Source organism: Gavia stellata, chromosome 11 (assembly GCF_030936135.1).
Source record: "Gavia stellata isolate bGavSte3 chromosome 11, bGavSte3.hap2, whole genome shotgun sequence".
In the NCBI taxonomy this organism is placed as follows: domain Eukaryota; kingdom Metazoa; phylum Chordata; class Aves; order Gaviiformes; family Gaviidae; genus Gavia; species Gavia stellata.
In genome coordinates, this window is record NC_082604.1 from 22655970 (window position 1) to 22675979 (window position 20010).

Sequence of the window (20010 nt, forward strand, 5' to 3'; positions counted from 1 at the left end):
TTATGATAAATATTTCAGCTGTTAGCAGCACTTCTTACCCCCACAAAATCAACCTCTCTTTTAGATTCAGGCAAGGATCAATTCACATGTGAGTGTGCAAGGTAACTTTGGTTTTCTCTTCACATACACTGTGGAGTAATGAAAGTCCTTGTGATCAAAAAAAAAAAAAAGAGGTGACAAGTTTTCTGGAAAGACTGCTTTCCTGCCCCCCTTTCTTCTGTCACCAAATACTGCCATGATCAGTTATAAGAGTCACATCAGGACTGAAATGCATTGTTAACATAAGGAGAGATTCGTGGGTGGCCCTCCTCTGTTCTTACTTGTGGTCTTGGGTGAGGAAGACACATGCTATGGATTTCCAACTGCCTGTGTTTTGGGTGCTGGTGGATGTACAGCTACTCACGGATGCTCATCTGCTGTAGGAGACCACCAACAGCTCCCATTAAAATGTAATGTGTTGGGACTCAAAGGATTTGCAGAATAGGAGGGAACAGGAAAATCCCTCTCTTTACTGAACAATTCCATGTTTTTTCATGTCTGACACATGCTCTGCTGTCCTCCCAAATGCTGTGATATTTTAAAACAAGACATTGTAACTGGTTCAATGGAGCAATCTTGTATGTAATTACAGGCAAATGATCTGCACTTGAAGAGAAGCTGTAAGTCATTAGAGTAAGTAAGACTGGTCACCACCTGGCCCCAAAAACTCTGAAGAAAAAAAAGAAAGGAAAGTGTGCAAGTGGATTGGTATCCTTTTTTGTTTTGTTGTGTTCTGACATTCAGTCATGACTCAAATAATTTTCTGAACAGGTATTTCTACCTTTTGGGCAAATAAGCATCTATTCCTCAACCTGTCAGACTTTATTTTGAAATTATATATTATTGTTGCCTTGCCTGGGAGTATGAGCAGCAGAAGATATTAAATTCTATTTAATTATGTGCATACGTATATATTGCACATTTCACCCCAAATCCGGCCATGTATCAGCCATCAGAAAAGGCAGGAATATCCGTTTATCACAGCCAGCACTGAGGAAAATGTGCCTGTTAAATTCAATGAATCACTTTCCACTGATTGAAAAGAGTCTGTTGTGGCCCTGCATTTCTTTGAACTCAGGTATTTTTTTATAGTCGTTGTATTTCCTCATTACACAGGTGGTCTTAATTGCTTTTGCTTTCTGAACACTGCTTATTGCAGTGAGATTTCTGGGACCTGTGACCATAATCACCTCTTCACTAGAAAGACGTCAGAAACCTGAAATGTTGTACTGAAATTCTTTTGACCAGATATTGCACATTCAGCTAATAAACCAATTATTTTGCATTTAGAAAACAACCCCCAAAAATCGAACCCATAAAGTACTGTTAAGTAGAAAGGGCACAGGTGTCTGATTGCCTGTGCACTTCCATGTTAGCAAGATGCTCTACCAAGGACATGCGGAGTGAAGGACTCGGGGAAGTTTTGGGGAGTGTTGCTAAGGAAACCTGTGCTTGATGAAATCTGCTGGGAACACAGCTTTGGAGAGTTTGTCTCTTCACTGCCAGCACCGCCAAAAGGGGAGCAGAAGCCCTAAGTAGATGATTTAAAATTTTTACATAACCACTTATTTCTTTCTAATGTAAACAAAGGTAAAAAATTGAAAGCTTCCTTTAGAAGAACTGAGAGGAGAATGAGGGGAAGTAATTCAGTTTTGAGAGGCCTATGTGTGTGTCAGGGACCTCTGGTGCCTGAAGGACCAGCCACGCACGCTTGCGGTGGGTTGTGCTCTTTTGGTGGCCAAGCCCATAGCTCATGTCCTCGCTGCATCTGTGCAAAATCTGCTCTGAGGTAACAAAGAATAAAAAGAAATGTTGAATTTTGAGATAAAAATGCTTGTACGGTTTAATCTGACCTTCTGCTTAACTGAAGATTAAGTGTTTGCTTCAGTCTTAATTTGTTGATAATATTTCCCTCAGCTCTTGTTTTTTCATGTTAGGAGTGCTGCTCGCAATGTGTAAGTGCATAAATGTTAAGAACGACGCTGAAGCTCAATGAATTCCAACACAGTTTTCCAGGTAGAATATGTGTAGATTAGAAATATAAATAATCTAATAAAAATTCAGTAGGGTTTCCAAAGACCACAAACAGAAGATGTGCAAAATGGATATTCTAAGGCAAAGTACCTTCAATCACACAGCGTCTTGTAGCTCTTATCATCATATTATGGCTTATGCTTGACAGGTCTTGGCCGGCATAGTTGGACTTGAAATGGTTCCTCTAGAGTTACGTAGGTAAGGTGCAAAATGAGTCATGGCGAAGGTGTGTGCAGCAGTTGGATTCTTCCTCCGAAGTGAAAAGTGTAGGGTTTTTTGAGGCAGCGTAACTTCAAAACACAGCAAAGACATTTTATTACTGTACATCTGTGAACAGGATGTTTAATGTTTGACATGTTTATTAAAAAAACTGAACACAGCACATTATCCATCTGCTGTGATTACTGTATAGGTAGGCAGTTGGGACTTTGAATGTAACAATCTATGGGTTTCTATGTGACTCATTGCTGCAGCCTCCAAAAACTCTCAATGATATATCTGCACAGTGAGGCTTCTACTGTACTTCAAGGTGTCGTTGGCTTTTCCCTCCTTCCTAATTAAAAGGAGCCATTTGACATCTTGGCCTGAACTTGTTTGATAAAGTCTCTCATGTCTATCAAATTTGCTGTGTGCTTCAGAATACAAATTATCATAAAGATCTGTAGCTTGTGAGCTCATTTATGCAGGAAAACTGTAGCTGGCTTTCAGGATTAGGAGTGGATTTGAGCTGGTGACAATTTTTGGCTGCTGGTTCACCCAAGTCTTTTCCTGTTGGTGATCTTCAAGATTGAGCTGTCTTAACTTTTAGAAGTATTAAATTTCAGAATAAAAGTGCTCATCAGAAGTATTAATTACCTTAGCCTGCCCGGTATCGGTTCCACAGACTGCGGAAAAGAGCTGAACTCCATCACTTGCACTGACCTGCTTCCTACTTTATTCTCATACCAGATGTGTTCCCTGGATTCTCTGTCTACAGAATTTTATTATAAAGCACAGAACAGAAGTGGAAATGTTCCATCTCAAGGGTATTTTCTATTGTTTAGGTTTTGTTTGAATTAAATACTGTATTTTTATCCTCTTACTGTGCACTAAAACTGCTTGTTGAAATAGTAGACCTAACATTGCTCAGTCCCTTTGTAATTGTCTTAACTCCCATTGCATCCAACTGTTATGCAATATCAAAGATTCAAGTAAAAAACATGCAAAATTCTCAGGTTTTATGTAGCTAAAGCAGAAGTAAAAGGTAAAAGCTGCAAGAAGATTAATGAGATTACTTATTTAGTAGTCCAGAACGCAAAGTGTATTCTTCAGACTATCATCCATCATTTCTGTTGCCTCAGGCAAAGAGGATGCTTCAAGCTTGCTTCTAATTTTACTGAGTATATTCAGTTTCCTGTGTAGCTTAAGATCATTACTTGTTTCATTAATTCATTGTGACTAAAGAGTAAAAATCATAAAAAATTCAAACTTTGATTTCAGCTGCGGGGTTGCATCTCATAGCAGTTGAACTGTCATTCAAATAATTTTGCTGGGGTTTTTTGGTCTTGTTCAGATGCAGCTGTGAAGAAAGAAGTCAGTACTTTTTCCGAATTTGTATCTGCAGCTTTTTGATTATCTTCAAATACTGTTACCTTTTCTTTGATCTTTCCTAGAGAAAAATATTTTCTGGTTTTTTTTATCAATATTTATCTTCATTCTTTCTCTTTCCTGTATTTAAATTCTGTAGCAGGTTAAAATGTTGAAAGTAAGGTTAGATTAAATTATAGTATCCCCATGCTTGTGTTCTGTAGCAGTCATAACTTCATATTTCTCTTGGTTACACAGCAGTAAATTAAATAGATGCTCTTTGTCACAACAAATTTTGCAGGTGAGATCCCAAGATAGTCACGGCAGTAGTGAGTACTTGCAGTGAGCATCGTGGGAAAATGCATGAGAATCAAATGGAGAGTGGTGGGTGAGTTGGACTTACAAGTTTTTCATTTCAAACTTAAGCCACAGCCCTGTTATAACAACGTAATAAAATCAAAGAGTGAAGCATTTGCTCTGGAGGGTTTTTTTAATTGTTGCGTTTTTTTACTCTTACACAAAAAGGAGTTCTGCATATAGACAGTCAGGGATTAATGGTTTTCTCCCCTAGTTGCTACAATGCTAGGCTTTATAATACTGCATCAAACTCAAGAGACCTTTATTAAAGCAAAATCTTCATTTTTCAGATATCCTTAACAAGTGTGTGTCTTCTCTCTGAAAATATGGAAGGAAGTTGGTGACATTGCTGTAATACAAGAACAAATATTATTTGCCCAAATGGGAAAAACAATGTATCTTTATAAGCAAACGAACATAAAGCATTTGTAGATTCTACAAATCAAGTTTGAACTGAAAATTATATTGGTAAGGAGTCATGTTTGGAAATGTGAAGAAATGAAACTTTAGTCCCATCTACTGAGCTGCCTAAATATTTACTTACTGTACTTCAGAGAAGCTTTTTGCTAGAAACTGTGATGGAATGTTTTTCAGTGCAATCTCCCAAGGGTCTCAACAGTAAAAGTAGAGTCGTCATCTATTTGATGAATTACAGAAAGTGGCCCATTTTGTCTGTGGAACTCTAATGCCTATTTCTGTAAAGTGGATGAAAATAGGGATCTGGTGAAAATAAGCTGGATGACACTATTAAAGAGGGAAAAGCTGGCTTGGAAAACCTACTTTTAGATATTCAACCAAACTTTTCAGTTGCTGGTTCTAACATGATTGTACATAATTTATCTCTCCTTGCATGATTTTCAAGAAGTCCATGTAATGCTCTTGATATCTTATGATAACAATAGTAATACAATGAATTCTTAGTAGAATTAAAATAACAGTTTGATAGATACTTATCTTCCTACAAACCTTCCTTTCTGCTCCTTCAGCATGTGGAATGAAACATTTTAACAGTAGCTAATGTCATCGGCTCCAAGAGAGGACTTAGACTGTATTTAAAATTCATTTGAACCTCATACAATTAAAAAGCTGCCTCGAATATTTGTGAAATAGTTCTCCTGTCATACATAAAATGATTTCATGGATTAGCATGTCAAAAAACTGGCTAGCTTCAGAAAGCACCCACTTCTAATTGGTGCATTCACAAATAATCGACAGTTGGATGAATATGAGCCAGCAGTGTGCCCAGGTGGCCAAGAAGGCCAACGGCATCCTGGCCTGTGTCAGAAATGGTGTGGGCAGCAGGAGCAGGGAGGTGATTGTGCCCCTGTACTTGGCACTGGTGAGGCCGCACCTCGAATCCTGTGTTCAGTTTTGGGCCCCTCACTACAAGAAGGACATTGAGGTGCTGGAGTGTGTCCAGAGAAGGGCGACGAAGCTGGTGAGGGGTCTGGAGCACAAGTCTGATGAGGAGCGGCTGAGGGAGTTGGGGTTGTTCAGTCTGGAGAAGAGGAGGCTGAGGGGAGACCTCATCGCTCTGTGCAATTACCTGAAAGGGGGTTGTAGAGAGGTGAGTGCTGGTCTCTTCTCCCCAGTAAAAGTGATAGGGCAAGAGGAAATGGCCTCAAGTTGCACCAGGGGAGGTTTATTTGCATATTAAGAAAAACTTCTTCACTGAAAGGGTTGTCAGGCATTGGAATAGGCTGCCCAGGGAGGTGGTTGAGTCACCATCCCTGGAGGTATTCAAGGAGCGTTTGGATGAGGCACTTAGGGACATGGTTTAGTGGTGGACTTAGCAGTGTTAGGTTAATGGTTGGACTTGATGATCTTACAGGTCTTTTCCAACCTGAACAATTCTATGATGCTATGATTCTAATTCACATCTCTTGGACCTACCCTTGGAAAACTAATGCTATGGTGTATAAATTAGCATATGTGTTTATATATGCTTATACAGTTATATGGAAGGCCGTTGCATTTTGAAAGGCTGTTGCAGTTTGTAGTTTATCCTCTCACTGTCTTATGGGGACATTCTGTGGAACTGATAGACTCTTTCAAAATGGTCTCTGAATTTAATTCTACATGACAATAGCATTTGTTCATTATATTGTCTCTCCTTATATCCAAGTCTCTACAACTGATTTGCAAATGAAGTAGTATCATCTCATTTTCCAGACAGTGAAGGCAAGGTACTGTAAAAGGGGGTGGTGGCAGATCACAAAGCGGGTGGGTGGCACAGTTGGTATATGTCATGCTCTTGATATACATTATGCTGTTGATATACTCTTTTTAAAAACTCACCATGCTGACAGAAAAGAAGCAAAGTTACTGATGCAGTAGCATTATATCACAAAAAGCTAATGCCTGAGGTGGAGGAGGATGCTTTTATAACTAAAATAACATAGACACTGCATATGTGATATGTTGTTAATAGTCTTAGGTACAATTTAACTTCTCCTTTAGCAATGATAAATTTTTCAGTTTTTCCACTGGTTCTGTATAATCATAATAAATTTTAAACACTACCTTCATTAGTCCAGCATTATTTACATTATCTCATACATGTATTTACCTTAAGCCTGATTCTCCTGACAGTTTTACTGAAGACAGTGAAATCATTTCCAAAGTAGAACTGTATGAAGGATATGTAAGCTTTTTAGCTCTATTTCTTTAAAGTACAGCCCATTAATACCTCTATAACCTATGCAATTACATGAATTGAAGCAATGAATGAGAACATCTCACTGTGGGAACTACGAAGGTTGCCTTTGATTATTATTGAACTTCTGTGGCTGATGAGATGTAAGTCATAGTGTAAGAAATATATCGTCTGGAAATCAAGCCACTGAACATTTTCTTTACTAGCAATGCACCGTAAAAGGACTAAATCTTTAATCAAGAATGCTAAGCAATATGGTTTTGGTTGTAATGCATTAGATAGTGAGGCTCAGAAGGTGCTGCAATAAACAAGCTTGCTACCTTGCAGTAGGTAGTAACCAGTTACTGAAATATACAGTCTTCAAGTATTTTTATAATGAGTGATTTCCCCTCAGCCATACAACCCACCCCTTTTTATTAAAGCATGAAGAATTTGTTGTACAAAGAATGTTGGCTTATCCCTCTACAGGCAGCAAAAGACATTGTTTTTTACATCTTAGAAGACGTTAGCTTTTTATGACATCTTCTTGAATCCCATCCTCACGTTATGTGAATACCAGGCTCTTTGTTCCTCTCCCTTTTCTGCATAGCAGTGGCAAGACATGCTGGAATGGGAGAGCTGCAATCCAGTTTAGAGCTGTGGGTAAAATCATTGTTAATGCTTACCACGGATTTTGCCAATGTACTGTAGAAATAATACATTTGCAAAACAGAAACAGAATATGCTTTTTAAATCCTATTTTATGTAATGCCTGAGTGTTACAAATCAGAACAACGCTGACTGGGTCTGATCTCCTGATTGTTCTGTACGTGCCGTGTGATGGTACTCAAAGTGATCTGCTCCATAACCTTCCCCAGCACCAAGGTCAGGCTGACAGGCCTGTAGTTCCCCGGATCCGCCTTCCAACCCTTCTCGTAGATGGGCATCACATTTGCTAACCTCCAGTCCACTGGGACCTCCCCGGTTAGCCAGCACTGCTGGTAGATGATGGAAAGTGGCCTGGTGAGCACTTCCGCCAGCTCCCTCAGTACCCTTAGGGGGATCCCATCCAGTCCCATAGACTTGTGGGTGTCTAAGTGGGGCAGCAGGTCGCTAACCATTTCCCGTTGGATTGCGGGGGCTTCATTCTGCTCCCCGTCCCTGTCTTCCAGCTCAGGGGGCTGGGTACCCAGAGAACAACTAGTCTTAAAGACTGAGGCAAAGAAGGCATTAAGTATCTCAGCCTTTTCCTCATCCTTTGTTGCTATGTTTCCCCCTGCATCCAATAAAGGATGGAGATTCTCCTTAGCCCTCCTTTTGTTGCTTATGTATTTATAGAAACATTTTTTATTGTCTTTTATGGCAGTAGCTAGATTAAGTTCTTGTTGGTCTTTGGCCCAGAGTCTGACCTTAAGTTGTCTGATGTTATATACTCTGTCTTCACACTGCTCTAGGTGGTCTTTTCCTGTTCTGATCTTCTCTTCAGGATTATCTGTCCTATCTACTACTCCTTGTCCTTCCAACTTAATTGTTGCAGCTTCCTCATGTTTCTGCAAAGTTGATGGATAGACAATTAGTGGTTAGTGGAAACAGTTTAAACCAGCCTTCAACTATTTTTGTAAGCATCTCTCATATTCTGTTCAGATGAAATCCCCAAATAAAAAGCCGTGTATGGGAAACATTAAAGTTGGTTTCCTATATCGCATTTACCAAATACGTGAGAAAGACATATGAAAAGCTTTCAATTTTTGCTGTGCTGACAGTTGCTTGCAGTGGAGGTCAGAGCCTTTCAGTGATCTGCCACTCTCCAATAACTGTTCAAAGTGCCGCAAAGGCTGCCAGTTGAGCATCCATTTAGTATCAAATGTTAGTCTTACTCTTGCTCCACTGAACTCAGTAAAAAAACATACTTTAATGGAATAGGAGCAGGCTATGACCTCAATACCCAAATCAAAAATTGATCTTTCAGTGCATTTATTTTCAGTCTGTTGCTTTAGATCATATCTATATATATCCCTTAATAAATTCACTATCCTAGTGCATAATCCAGACCTGACTGAAGAGCTGAATAAGAACTCAGTTTGCTTTAAGATTCTGGTGGTTTGAAATATGCTTTTCTCCGATGTGCAGGCTTCCACAGCATGTTTCTGTAGTAAGAAAATCCAGGTGCATTATTCCTTTTATGTATTTGACTCTCTGCTCTGCATTATGTCATGCAGTAAGGCATAGTACGAAACAGCCCAATGCAGTGTAGAAACATAAAGCAATCACATTCTGCAATTCAGGCCAAGAATTCCTGTGGGTATTTATAGCAGATGTTAACCCCCTGACCTCCTGGCCTCTCTTCACCGTGGAGTTGCACAAAACCTGATTTACTCTCTGGAGCATTTCGTGCCAGCTGAGGGAGCTGACTCTTCAGACAAAGGGATGGGACAAAAGGAATGGTATTCAGGCAGGCTGTACTGTGTGTAGTGCAGATCCTCACTGTGTATGTCATTGACTTAAATTTCCTAACTGCATTCAGATGTGGAAAGGCATAAAGAGATACCAGGCATTTGAGTGACAGCAATACAAAGGATTAGCTATCAGACACCTTTGGGGCTGTCTTTGACTCCTTTGGCTTGGCTTTTGTGATTTGGCTATTAAATCTTAATTGTGCAGAGGGGATAAGTCTAGACAAATCTAGGTGATAATCATAGTTTTAAAAAACCTGCTTTGTCATCACTTGCATGATGGCCTAATCCAAAATGCAGCAGTATTTCTCTGCAATCTAATGGTAAATGTTGACTTTATCCAAGCTTATAATTATAAATCCTCATTTAGACTTAACAGAAGATTACTACAAAGGAAAAGCTAGTGACCTTAAAGTTTTATACTCTAAGTGTATGTAAGTAGCTGTCTCTATTTCTGTGCAATTTCTGTATATGAAAATAACTACACTCAGTGTCTCTTTCGTTGCATTTAGTAAATTATGACTGATAACCCTTACAGATATTATATGGCATTTCTCTCTATCATTACTTAAATTGCCTCAACATTTTTTGTGCTATCACTGATTTCTGACTGCTTCCTTATTAAGCACTGCTGAGAGCAATCCGTCAAGGACTTGCATGATAGCGATGGGACTTTACAGTGGTGAACTAACATAATTCTTCTAAAATTGTACCAGCTAAATATCTGTCTAGTCATTTTTAGTGCAGCAAGATCATTTCAGAGAACCATTTTTCAGCTGAGTGTGGAACTTATACTATTTAAGGAGGAATAAACTCAAAGCGCAATCAAGTTCAGTAATTACCTGTTCCTTGCACTATTGCCTGTCCTTGAGGTTTCCCTAGAGAACGGTAAAATCAAGCTATTTGGATTCTTAGAGGGTGGGGGCAGTTAGCAGTCGGTGTTCTGAAAGACTACACATAGAGAAAAAAGCGGCCTTTGATTAAATTAGAACATGGATATTCAGACCTAAATTTAAGGCACATTGCCGGTTAAAAAAAAAAAAAAGACTATCATTTCTTCAGACGAGAGTCAAATCCTGCTCTGTAAGGTTTGGGGAGGAATTACATGGAAATGTAGTCATTTTAGGCTATCCTGTTCTCTTTGAATACACGTACATCACATTGTTCATGTGATTTGTTCTGTTCTTATAGTGACTGGGCTTTTTGGATGTCTGTAAAATATAAGCCAGAATTCTGCCGGTTTCGGTGCAGAAAACATTAAAAGACTTCAGCTTTCTTTAGAAACAAAAATGCTTCTCTGAAGGAATTGCTGACATCTTGAAATATTTTTTCTTTGAAAGCAAATGAAAAGTTTTTGAATATTAAAAAGATGTAGAAAGAAAAATCCTTGAGAATATCAGAACAAAATTTCAATGGAAGCGAACCTGTTATTTAAAGCTAACGTATCGACTTTGAATTAGCATTTCGAAACAATGGCTTTCGTTTCAAACCTTCTTATCGAAAATTTTTTAGCATCATTTACATTGTGTCTTACAGATTTATTTTTGTGCAGAACATTTTCACACAAAGCATTTCAAGATACCTTACTGGAGCCTGAAAAGCAACAGGATACAAGCCCCGGTTCCATTTAAGCACGGAGCCTATAGTGTCTGAATGAGCATAATTTTAGGCATATAAATAGACAAGTGCGGGTAGACATTGAAGTAGAGCTTTCCTTCATCTCCTAGTGTGAAGGACATACGGCTTTGGAACTTTATTCCACAAATATCCATCCACTTAAAAGAAACTCATTTTAACCCTTTCTTTTAGATTAAATTCTAATGAACAAGACTGAGGCATGTGCAATTTGTCTTTCACACACAAGCCAGACTGTACCTAGGAAAAAGAGAGAATTATTGAAATAGATTATTATAGTAAGGTAATCTCTTAAAGTATGAATAGAGTGTTTTGTAAAGGGAAGCATATGAAATTTTATAGTTCTCTGACAACTTTTTTCTGTGGCAAAGTATTTTATGAAGCCATACAATGACACAATTATATCATATTCTTATGACAATATTTATATTGGGGTTATACGTTTTCTTTGACTTCTAACCCAAAGAGTTTCTGCTTAATTCCAATTAAAGTTTATGAGAATTATCTTTTGTAACACAAGTACAGGAGTACCCATAGATCTTTGATTTGATTTCAAAATTATTAACAGCCTTCTTGTTCTTTGCTCTTCTTCTGGACAATGCAAAAAATTAAGAATAAAAAGATTATTTGTAATTAGTTTTTTGTAACTGAAGGCAATCTAGGCAACAAATTCCCATTTAAAAGTGGTTATCATCACAAAATAGAGAAGTAATAATTATTTTTCAGGACTTCTTGACCTGTTTAATCAAGTCCCTACTGTTTTGACCTGTTTAATCAAGTCCCTACCGTTAGGGAAAAGATCTCATTTTTGACTTGCATATTTCTTTATTTATCTCTTATGTCTTTATCAGGTGATTAATGTTAAATATGCAGCTTATTCCTCTTTAGAGAAAAGCAATATTGATTTTATTCACAGGATAATTTAATTTCCATCAGCATTTTAACTTCAATAGATTCAGAATTTTTCCTGAGGAATAGAAAGAAATACTACTTAAAGGAAATGAAGTTTTGCTATTGATGAATCAAGAAGTACCATGCATTTCACTTTCATAGCAGAATTAACTGAAATATCACAATGACTATAGATCAGACTTTAAGTTCATGCCAGAATTTATAAGAAGCTATCATAATTAATGTATTACAATTAGATATCTTTTAAACATCGTATTCATTGTAGATGAGTGGGAAAATGCTTCAGCTAATCTTAAAATGTAAGAAACAGTATACAGGTTGTAGAGAAATAGTGTGTTAAGCTCTTCAGTTACTTTGTGCTATGAAGAACTTTGAACTGTTCAATTTCTTAAGTATATGCTACTGAAAACTGCAACAGTAATTATTTCTTTCAGAAGATTACTTTTGCATGGATTATTGTAGATACTTAATCAGGAGGATGTTACAAAGACAGGTGAGCATAACACAGGCAGGATAATTGACAGTGTTAATGTATGCGTTGCTGATGCAGCCTTAACAAGCGTGTGTCTCTCACATGAGACATTGCATGACAGCCAATGCAGCCCAATAATTTTTTACCATCTAGGGGTGTTAGAAATGGAATTCCCCTCCACAGAAGAGGAGGCACATGGTGTGAAAGACTTGCAGAGCTGGAGCACAGCTCTGAAAAAGATTCCCTCTTAATTATAATTCTTCCTAAGTAAGTAATTTTACAGGTGAACTTCACATAGGTTTGCTACATTCCTGAGATCTTTTACCGTATAGGTTTTTTCTTCCCTTTCGTAGTACAAAAAAGATTCCTTCCACCCCGGCGGACTTATCCCGGAAAGAATAAACCCTACCGATCAAATCTCCCTAAATTTAAATCAGCCAGGTTGGAATTTGTATTTGTTTTTGATGAGAGCCACCTAGTCTGAATAGAACATTGTAAACAGTACTAAACAGAACTGGCATCATGCTGCCAGGTGAATCATCATGCTGTCTTGTTCTGTGGAGCTGCGCAATTTTGACAGAGGTAAAACTCAGGGGAAATCTGAATTTGAAAAGCTACGTAATCTTGAAAGAAGGAAAAAAAACGCTCATGTTTTGTAAAAACTGTACAAAATCTCTGGTCTTGTATTCTGGAAAATAAGTGGCTTTCTACAAGAATGAGGGAAGGAAACCAATTTTTACTCTTATACTCCAAAGATTCTGTGCCTGTAGATTAAAATGTGATTGATTTCTTAATATTTCATTTGCCAGGATGTTTGACAGACATGCCCAGATTCACATCATGTCTCCTTGAATGCTTTATTCCATGAGCACTTATCAGCAATTGCTGTCTGTAAAATGTATTAGGCATGCCTGTTAATACTCTGACAGTTAATAAGTCCTCAGCTGGTTCAGGAACTAGAAGTATTTGTTCATGTTTGAAGATTGATAACAGGTTAAGTTTGTAATTCAAAAGAAAAAGGAATCTTCCTCTCCCCAGTTTATTCCAACCTCCAAACATAATTCACTCCTTGGTGTGTGATAGTTTTAAAATTTTACTTTAAAGAATGATTTTAAAGAGTGTTTAGACTAGCAACTCCAGATTTTGGAAACTGCTGCAAAGCTTTAATAACCGAATTAACCTAAACTTAGCAACGGATTGTGATTCAGATAGTAGCTGCACACCCTGCTGCAGTACAGAATTTGAGAGGTGGCATACCTGTAAGTGCCCCCAGAAAGTGGTACAAAGCTTTATGCTGGGTGAATTGGTCTCTGCGAACACCCTTGCTGCAGCGGCTGAAAACCTGCTGGTACCCGAGCAAGGCTGCAGGTAGCTTCATGGCTCACTGATGCTGCTTGGCTGCAGCAAGGGGTTTTGCTGCACTCCTCTGGCCTTAGGCACGGGTCATAAAAGCGGTGGTGTTGACTGCTGTTGGCTACCACATGCCTTCTGTGTGACCAAGTCGCAGGTCGTGGAGGCTCTTGTCAGTCAGTTGTGGTCTGAGGCTGAGGAGCAGGGGAACATGGACACCATTCTGTCCTTTGTGTAATTCCTGAGATGGTTTATACGCTTGCTTCCCTTGTGGCACAGAGCTGGAGATCTGTGACGTTATAACTCATCAATGCTTGTTAAAGGAGACTCATGCCCAAGAACCTCAATATTAAAGGCTGCTTGTAAAATTAGGTACTGCCTTGAGCAAGAGCAGCTTACCTCTCCTCCAGGAGCTGTTATACGAGGAAAAGCTATCACTAAACTTTTGTTTATATCTCACAAAAAATACAGGATTTTATACAACTCAGTGTGTTTTCAGCAAAAGTTGTGAAGAAGAAAGTTGGGGAAGAGTGACCTTCCAAAGCAGAGACAGATTCTAGCCTATTAGCAGTAGATCTATAGAGGTTTAGGTCTTCCTCTGGCTGACAGTTTTTGTACCAAATAAATTGTTTGTCTACCCTTTTTCTACAGAACAAGGTGAAACCTCAGGAAACAGACTGAATTTGGTGAGGCAGGGCAAGAAGTTTGGACATAAAGAAAGTAGAGAGGGGATCTTTGACAACAGCAATGAAAGGGTTAATTGATCTCTCTGTGCAAGTGGTCATTGATAAAATTGTGGCTTATCAACCTGATTTAAAATGATGTGTTTCATTTTAAAATGGCAGTGTTAAACCAGGTGATCAGACATGAGTCTCATTCTGAAGTCTGTTTGTTGGGTTATGCATCTGGTTTGTATTTCATTTTAGCTAACAATTGGCATAAAATAATTTTAATAAAAATCTGTGGACATTAGAGATTTGAGAACAAGTTGTGCCCAGTATAATGTAAGTTAATTGTCAAGTGAAGTGTTCCCCAGAACCAGACCTTATAATACTTCTGATAATAAACAAGTGTCTATCTGTAACTCATGACTCAAAACCAGCTCCAGGTACTTCCAGAAGTGGGGACTGTGAGCAGTCTCCCTTGGGATATTTCTGAGCAGGTGAGATGGAGCAGCTCTGGAAATGAGGTGAAAGCTTTCTGTTTGCTATATGCAGTCCATACTCAAATGGAGGATCAGTGAGTTTAATGAAGTGTTCGATGTAAATGAAAAGTAGCTTGATTCTTTCAGTCAGACATCGAATCCTCTTCAAAACTTTGTAACTTAATTTTTAATGTCATCTGCCTTCTCACCCACTCTGTCGTATGATGAGATGGCTCAACAGATTCACATCCTTTCTAAATGTCAGTCTCCTGATTTCTACCCTTTATGTCCTGTTCTCCTTTTTGTTTCATCTCTGCTCTGCCTCTTTTCATATCTCTCTGCTGTCTTAGTCTTCAAAACTGCTGTCATGTCTCTCTTATCAACTGCTGCTCCCATCTTCTGTCAGATTTCTTGAACACAACTAGTGGAAACAGTTTAACTCACCTCTGTCCGTTAACTGAAACTGGCTCTACAGCTGAGTTTACTCCATTGACATGGGTAGATTATTAAGCATAATTATATAGAATTGCAATCCAGGAGACATGAATTTATTCAGAAATCTGAAATCTTCTGATGTTTAATGATATACGTGTGTATTTAATTATATTGTTCATGCCCAAATCAGTTTTTCTTTCTTCAGGTTGTAAGCCACTCATTTCATTTTCATCTGTCCATTTATCTAGGATTCCTCATGTCAGAAATCTACTGTACTTAACAAGACTTACAGTCTTGTAACATTGCCTGTTGCCTTGGTAATACCGTTGCATGGGTACTTCATGATTATCTGTGTTTGAGACTTGCGTTGTTCATACTGTGCCACCTCTGCTATGTTTGATGGCAACCAGGAAATTTTCTGTTGTTCTCAGCTTTGCCATTTTCTTCAGAAGAGTTTTTGAGGTTGGTAACATCTACAAAAAATTGTGAAATACTGTGTTGGGATCTTACTACTTTTCATCCCATTTCTCCCACGCTAAGTGACACAGAAAGAGGAATACTCATTTAATTTTGCAATGTAGTTTTAAAGTTTGAAATTAAAGTAATAGGGTGGGCTTGCACTGCTCATCCTGAGCTGATAGGAGAGGTATTCTTGTAGGAGGGGATCTCATAAGATAGGCAGCACCCCACACTGTGTGCGCTGTAGATGTTGAATAGCTAGCAAAATTCTCTTTCTCCCCCAAAACAGCCTCCATCACCCCCAATATGCTTATGTCAGGGAATAGCAGTACGCAGCTTTCAAAAGTTATACCTGCCTATTTATGTATTTAATTCACCTTTCATCTTCATATAGGCATTCTGCGTATGTGTAGATAAATGGGAAAGAAATAACCACTTGACCCAACACCTGTGCCCATAGCCTCCTTTCCACACCGAGTAACAGCATCGCCTGAGCTAAGGTGGAGGTCCTGTTCCCGATTTAAAGGTGGCTTCCCACTCTACGCTTTGCAGGTCTTTCCAGCATTACACTGAACCTGGTGGGTGCAAATTTATCATTCCAACACTGGTAGCATAAAAAAGAGGATCTGAGAGAAACCTACTTTGAAACCATTACTTTCTGTTTTTTCCTCTCTCTCAGCCTTTGTTAAAGTCGATGCATTCTTCCTTATATGCCTCTGGAGAAACAAAATGTGGGTCTGGCAGTATTCAGAATGATCTCAGTTACTTAATTGTTTTGTCACATTGTGCGTGACACAGCTTACAGCTTTCTGGAATTAAAATTACCATCAGTAGAATTTCAAATAGATTAGGTTCTCCAGATGAGCTTATGTCCTGAATGAATTATATTGGATGTATATTGTGAGTGTAAGCAAAAGTAGTCATTGAACTTAATCTGTGGGAGAAAAAGAAGGATATGAGTAAGGCTCCTAATTTGTACAGTAATACAAATGATAGCAGTAGCCTTTTGTGACTCATAACAAAATGAGTTATGACTTCAGGAATTGACTAAAAGCTGTGGCTCAGTCCCAGAGGCTTCAGTTTTCCCATCTTTGCATATCCTCACATCAAACCATCTTTAATCTTTTAGTATAAGTGATGGAGGACTAAATTGTGCTTTTCTGTCATTTCAGGATGGAATGTACTTAATGATAACTTGACCTGTGATCTCTGGGATGGAAGAAAAATTAGGTTAATTATTAATTTATGTGTTTTTTCTTGAGAAGTGACAAAAAAAAAAAATCTCTTTAAGTTGTTTGAATTATTTCCTTTCGATAATATAGCTAGTGTTAAATGAAAGAAATAATTTGAATAATTGGTTTTCAATTTCTGATCAAAAGTAAATGCTAATGTGGATTGATTTTGACTTATATATGGAAAGTGCAGTATTCAAATACCTACTCAGCTTTTTTGATTTGTTTTGTCATGCAAGATTGAATAAACATTAAAGTTTATTTTTATATTTAAAATACAATTTTACATATAACTATTTTTTTATTTGCAAATTTACAACTATATTTTGCAGCTTTATTTTTCTATTCACAGTCTTGAAAGAAATTCAGACGTAACATAGTTTTCACACAGGCAAAGCAAGCCTATTTACTGCTTTTTATGAAGAAATGCCAAAAGTCTATCAAAACACATACTCTACATCTTTTTACAAATATTTCATTTTACTCAACAAAATACAAGGAATACTTGAGTTGAGAATACCCACAGAGGCTAAAACAAGAAAAAATAGAGGTATTGAACAAGATTGTTAAGATAGTACGTCAGGTTAAAAAGACTTCTTTTGCAACAACAGAACATGCAAATATCAATGACAAAAAAAAAAAAACCCTTAAGGAAAAGTTGTTCTTTAAGGAAGTACTGTTAAGAAAGACACGTTATAGCTTTTAATTATGACAATGAATTACATTATTATTTGACGAACTGTTTTCAGAATAGCACTTTCTAGGATGGTCACAGATGAACAAGGGAGTATAGTAGCATAGTGACACACTAATATTTTTTGGGGGTGTTTGGTTGCTTAATATGTTTTCTGACACCATCCTTGATTGGCAACGAGAGATTAGAATACACTCCACAACATTAACTTTATCTTAGTAGGGAAGTGTGCTCATATGATTTAATGGGCCTCTCGGCTAACCGGTCTGTACTGAGCAGCTCGGGACTCGCTGGTAACCACAGATACTTTGAATGTGAAATAACAGAATGAGGAAACTATCCAGACAGCGGGTTAAATATTTTTCTTTCCCCTCTTGAAAAAGTAAATGTTCTTCTTTTGAATTCTTTCCCTAATCTTTTTCTTCCTAGTGTTGACCATTTAGCGCGTTTATGATGTTAGGGAGGCAATAGCCAACATCAATTAACCAGACAAGTTTGGACTAGTGCCAACTTCTCCAAGGAGTTCCAGATCAGTCTTACTGTCACAAGGTGTGCTTATGGATATCTAGTCAAAGCACATCTCACCTTTTTGTAATGAATTTTTGTAATGCCATTTTTGTAATGAAAAGAAACAATCTTTATGGCAGGTAAATTTATGCACGGCATAGCATAGTCATGAAAGAACATAGAGAACATTCCCTTCCCCTGAGAAGCTCACCACCTTTCCCCTTCTCTGCTTGTTGCAGAAATGTTATTGTTCAGCTTCTGATTCTCCAGATCCTTTCCAACTTTCTGACAGTAAACCCCTTATTTCTGGTGTGTCTTGGTGAAGACATCAGGCTAAGGCTTTTATGACCATAAGAAGCACCTTGTGATTCTCAGGCATAACCTACACAAGAACATGCCAGAAGAGCCAGCGCATCGGCCAACAACACAGCCAGTGGTACATAATAAATGAAATCTTCCCTTTAGAAGCTGCTGTATAGCATGTAACACGCAAAGCCACTAGCAATTGTAGGCTGGCTGTGCAGCTCACCTCATAAGCTCTGCTTTGGAGAGAAATTTTATCATTTCTGTCTTCTGTTCATGCCATGGGTACCTTTTTCTTCCAGCTGTGAGTAATGAAGAATTTTCAACCTGTCTCATGTTCTGCCTTTGACAACTTAAACTTTCTTGACCAGTAAGATGGGGGTGAGGATCTCATCTGAGCTTACTGTGAGTATCTGCAATTTTTTTTCTATCATCTCAGCTGCCATAGTTTTCCTTTTCCACTTTAATTTAAGACAGGGAGGATTTGTTCTTTCCTTCATTTTTGAAGACATACATTGTCATGTCTCACTTCAGGAAAAAGTCTGGGAGAGTGAATACTCCATACATTAGCAATGGCTGTGAGGAAGAAACATTTAGTCCCCTTTTTTCCCTTCCTGTAAGGAAAATATGCAAAACAAAATAAAAAGCAGTCAACAAAATGAAACGTATGTTAATTTGAGTCATAACTGTCAAACAAACAAGTGGTTCTTTCCTCTTGATGATTGAAATAATTAACTTTGCTAAAATGAATATTCACAGATAAGTGGTGGGTTGCTACTGGATGTTCAGTTCAATTATGGCCCTAAAGCAGGACACCTAGAGATAAAGTGAACGGGGTTTAATAGGCCACTGTTTTCATCACTCCCTCACCTCTTCATGAGTGCAAGATATCAGAGAACTGGGGCACTATTTGGTACACTTTTTTAAATTTAAGGTTTGTGTTTGGAAATTTTGAGCAGCTCCTTTCTCCAAGGCCAGGGTCTACGCTTTATAATGAACTGAGAACAAATCTCAAACCTGTGCCTACACCTCTTGCAGATCTATCTAATATGTGGGGTTTTATATGCTTTGTTTTTTTCCTCAGAGCCATGTTTATCTCCTATTTAACGGAAAAAATATGTTGGGGACGGGAAAATGTAGCCCTGTGTTAACAGTCCTTTCCAGAGGTCAACACTTTGTACCAATGGAAAGGCATGTATCCTCCAGAGATGAGGGTTGTTTGGGTTGGTGTTTTGGCACCTAGCAGAATTATCTAAGCTGCACTGATCAAAGGGTAGAAACAGCAAAGAGACTCTGCTATTGAGCAACTGATGGATGGCCTTGCTCGCCTAGGAAAAAGGAGCCCTTCAGAGAGCACGGCAGGGAAGTCATTCCAGTACAGTGTGAAAATCCAACAGCATTACGGAATGAATGGCCCTTTTACAGTTGTGGGATCTAAAATAAAACCTACAGCTGTGCAGCCAGGAACTTCACTGTATAGTAGCAAGAAACACAGGACAATTCAGGGCATCTTTCCATGCCAGACTTAATCCACTCTAACTGTGGACTCTCACGCGTATATCTCTCCTCCAGATAAATTAGTTTTCCATTGGATCAGTGAGTCATATTCCAGCAACACAGTGAATGACTAAATCTAATATGAGGAAAGGGTGAGGAGCACGTCAATGGAGTTAAGAGGGGAAAGGAGACAAAATTAAACCATCACTTTTGGCAGCGACACACAGTTTGATGAAATTAAGTACAACATGAAACTGTGCCTCCAGAGAGCTTGGGTGAATTGGAG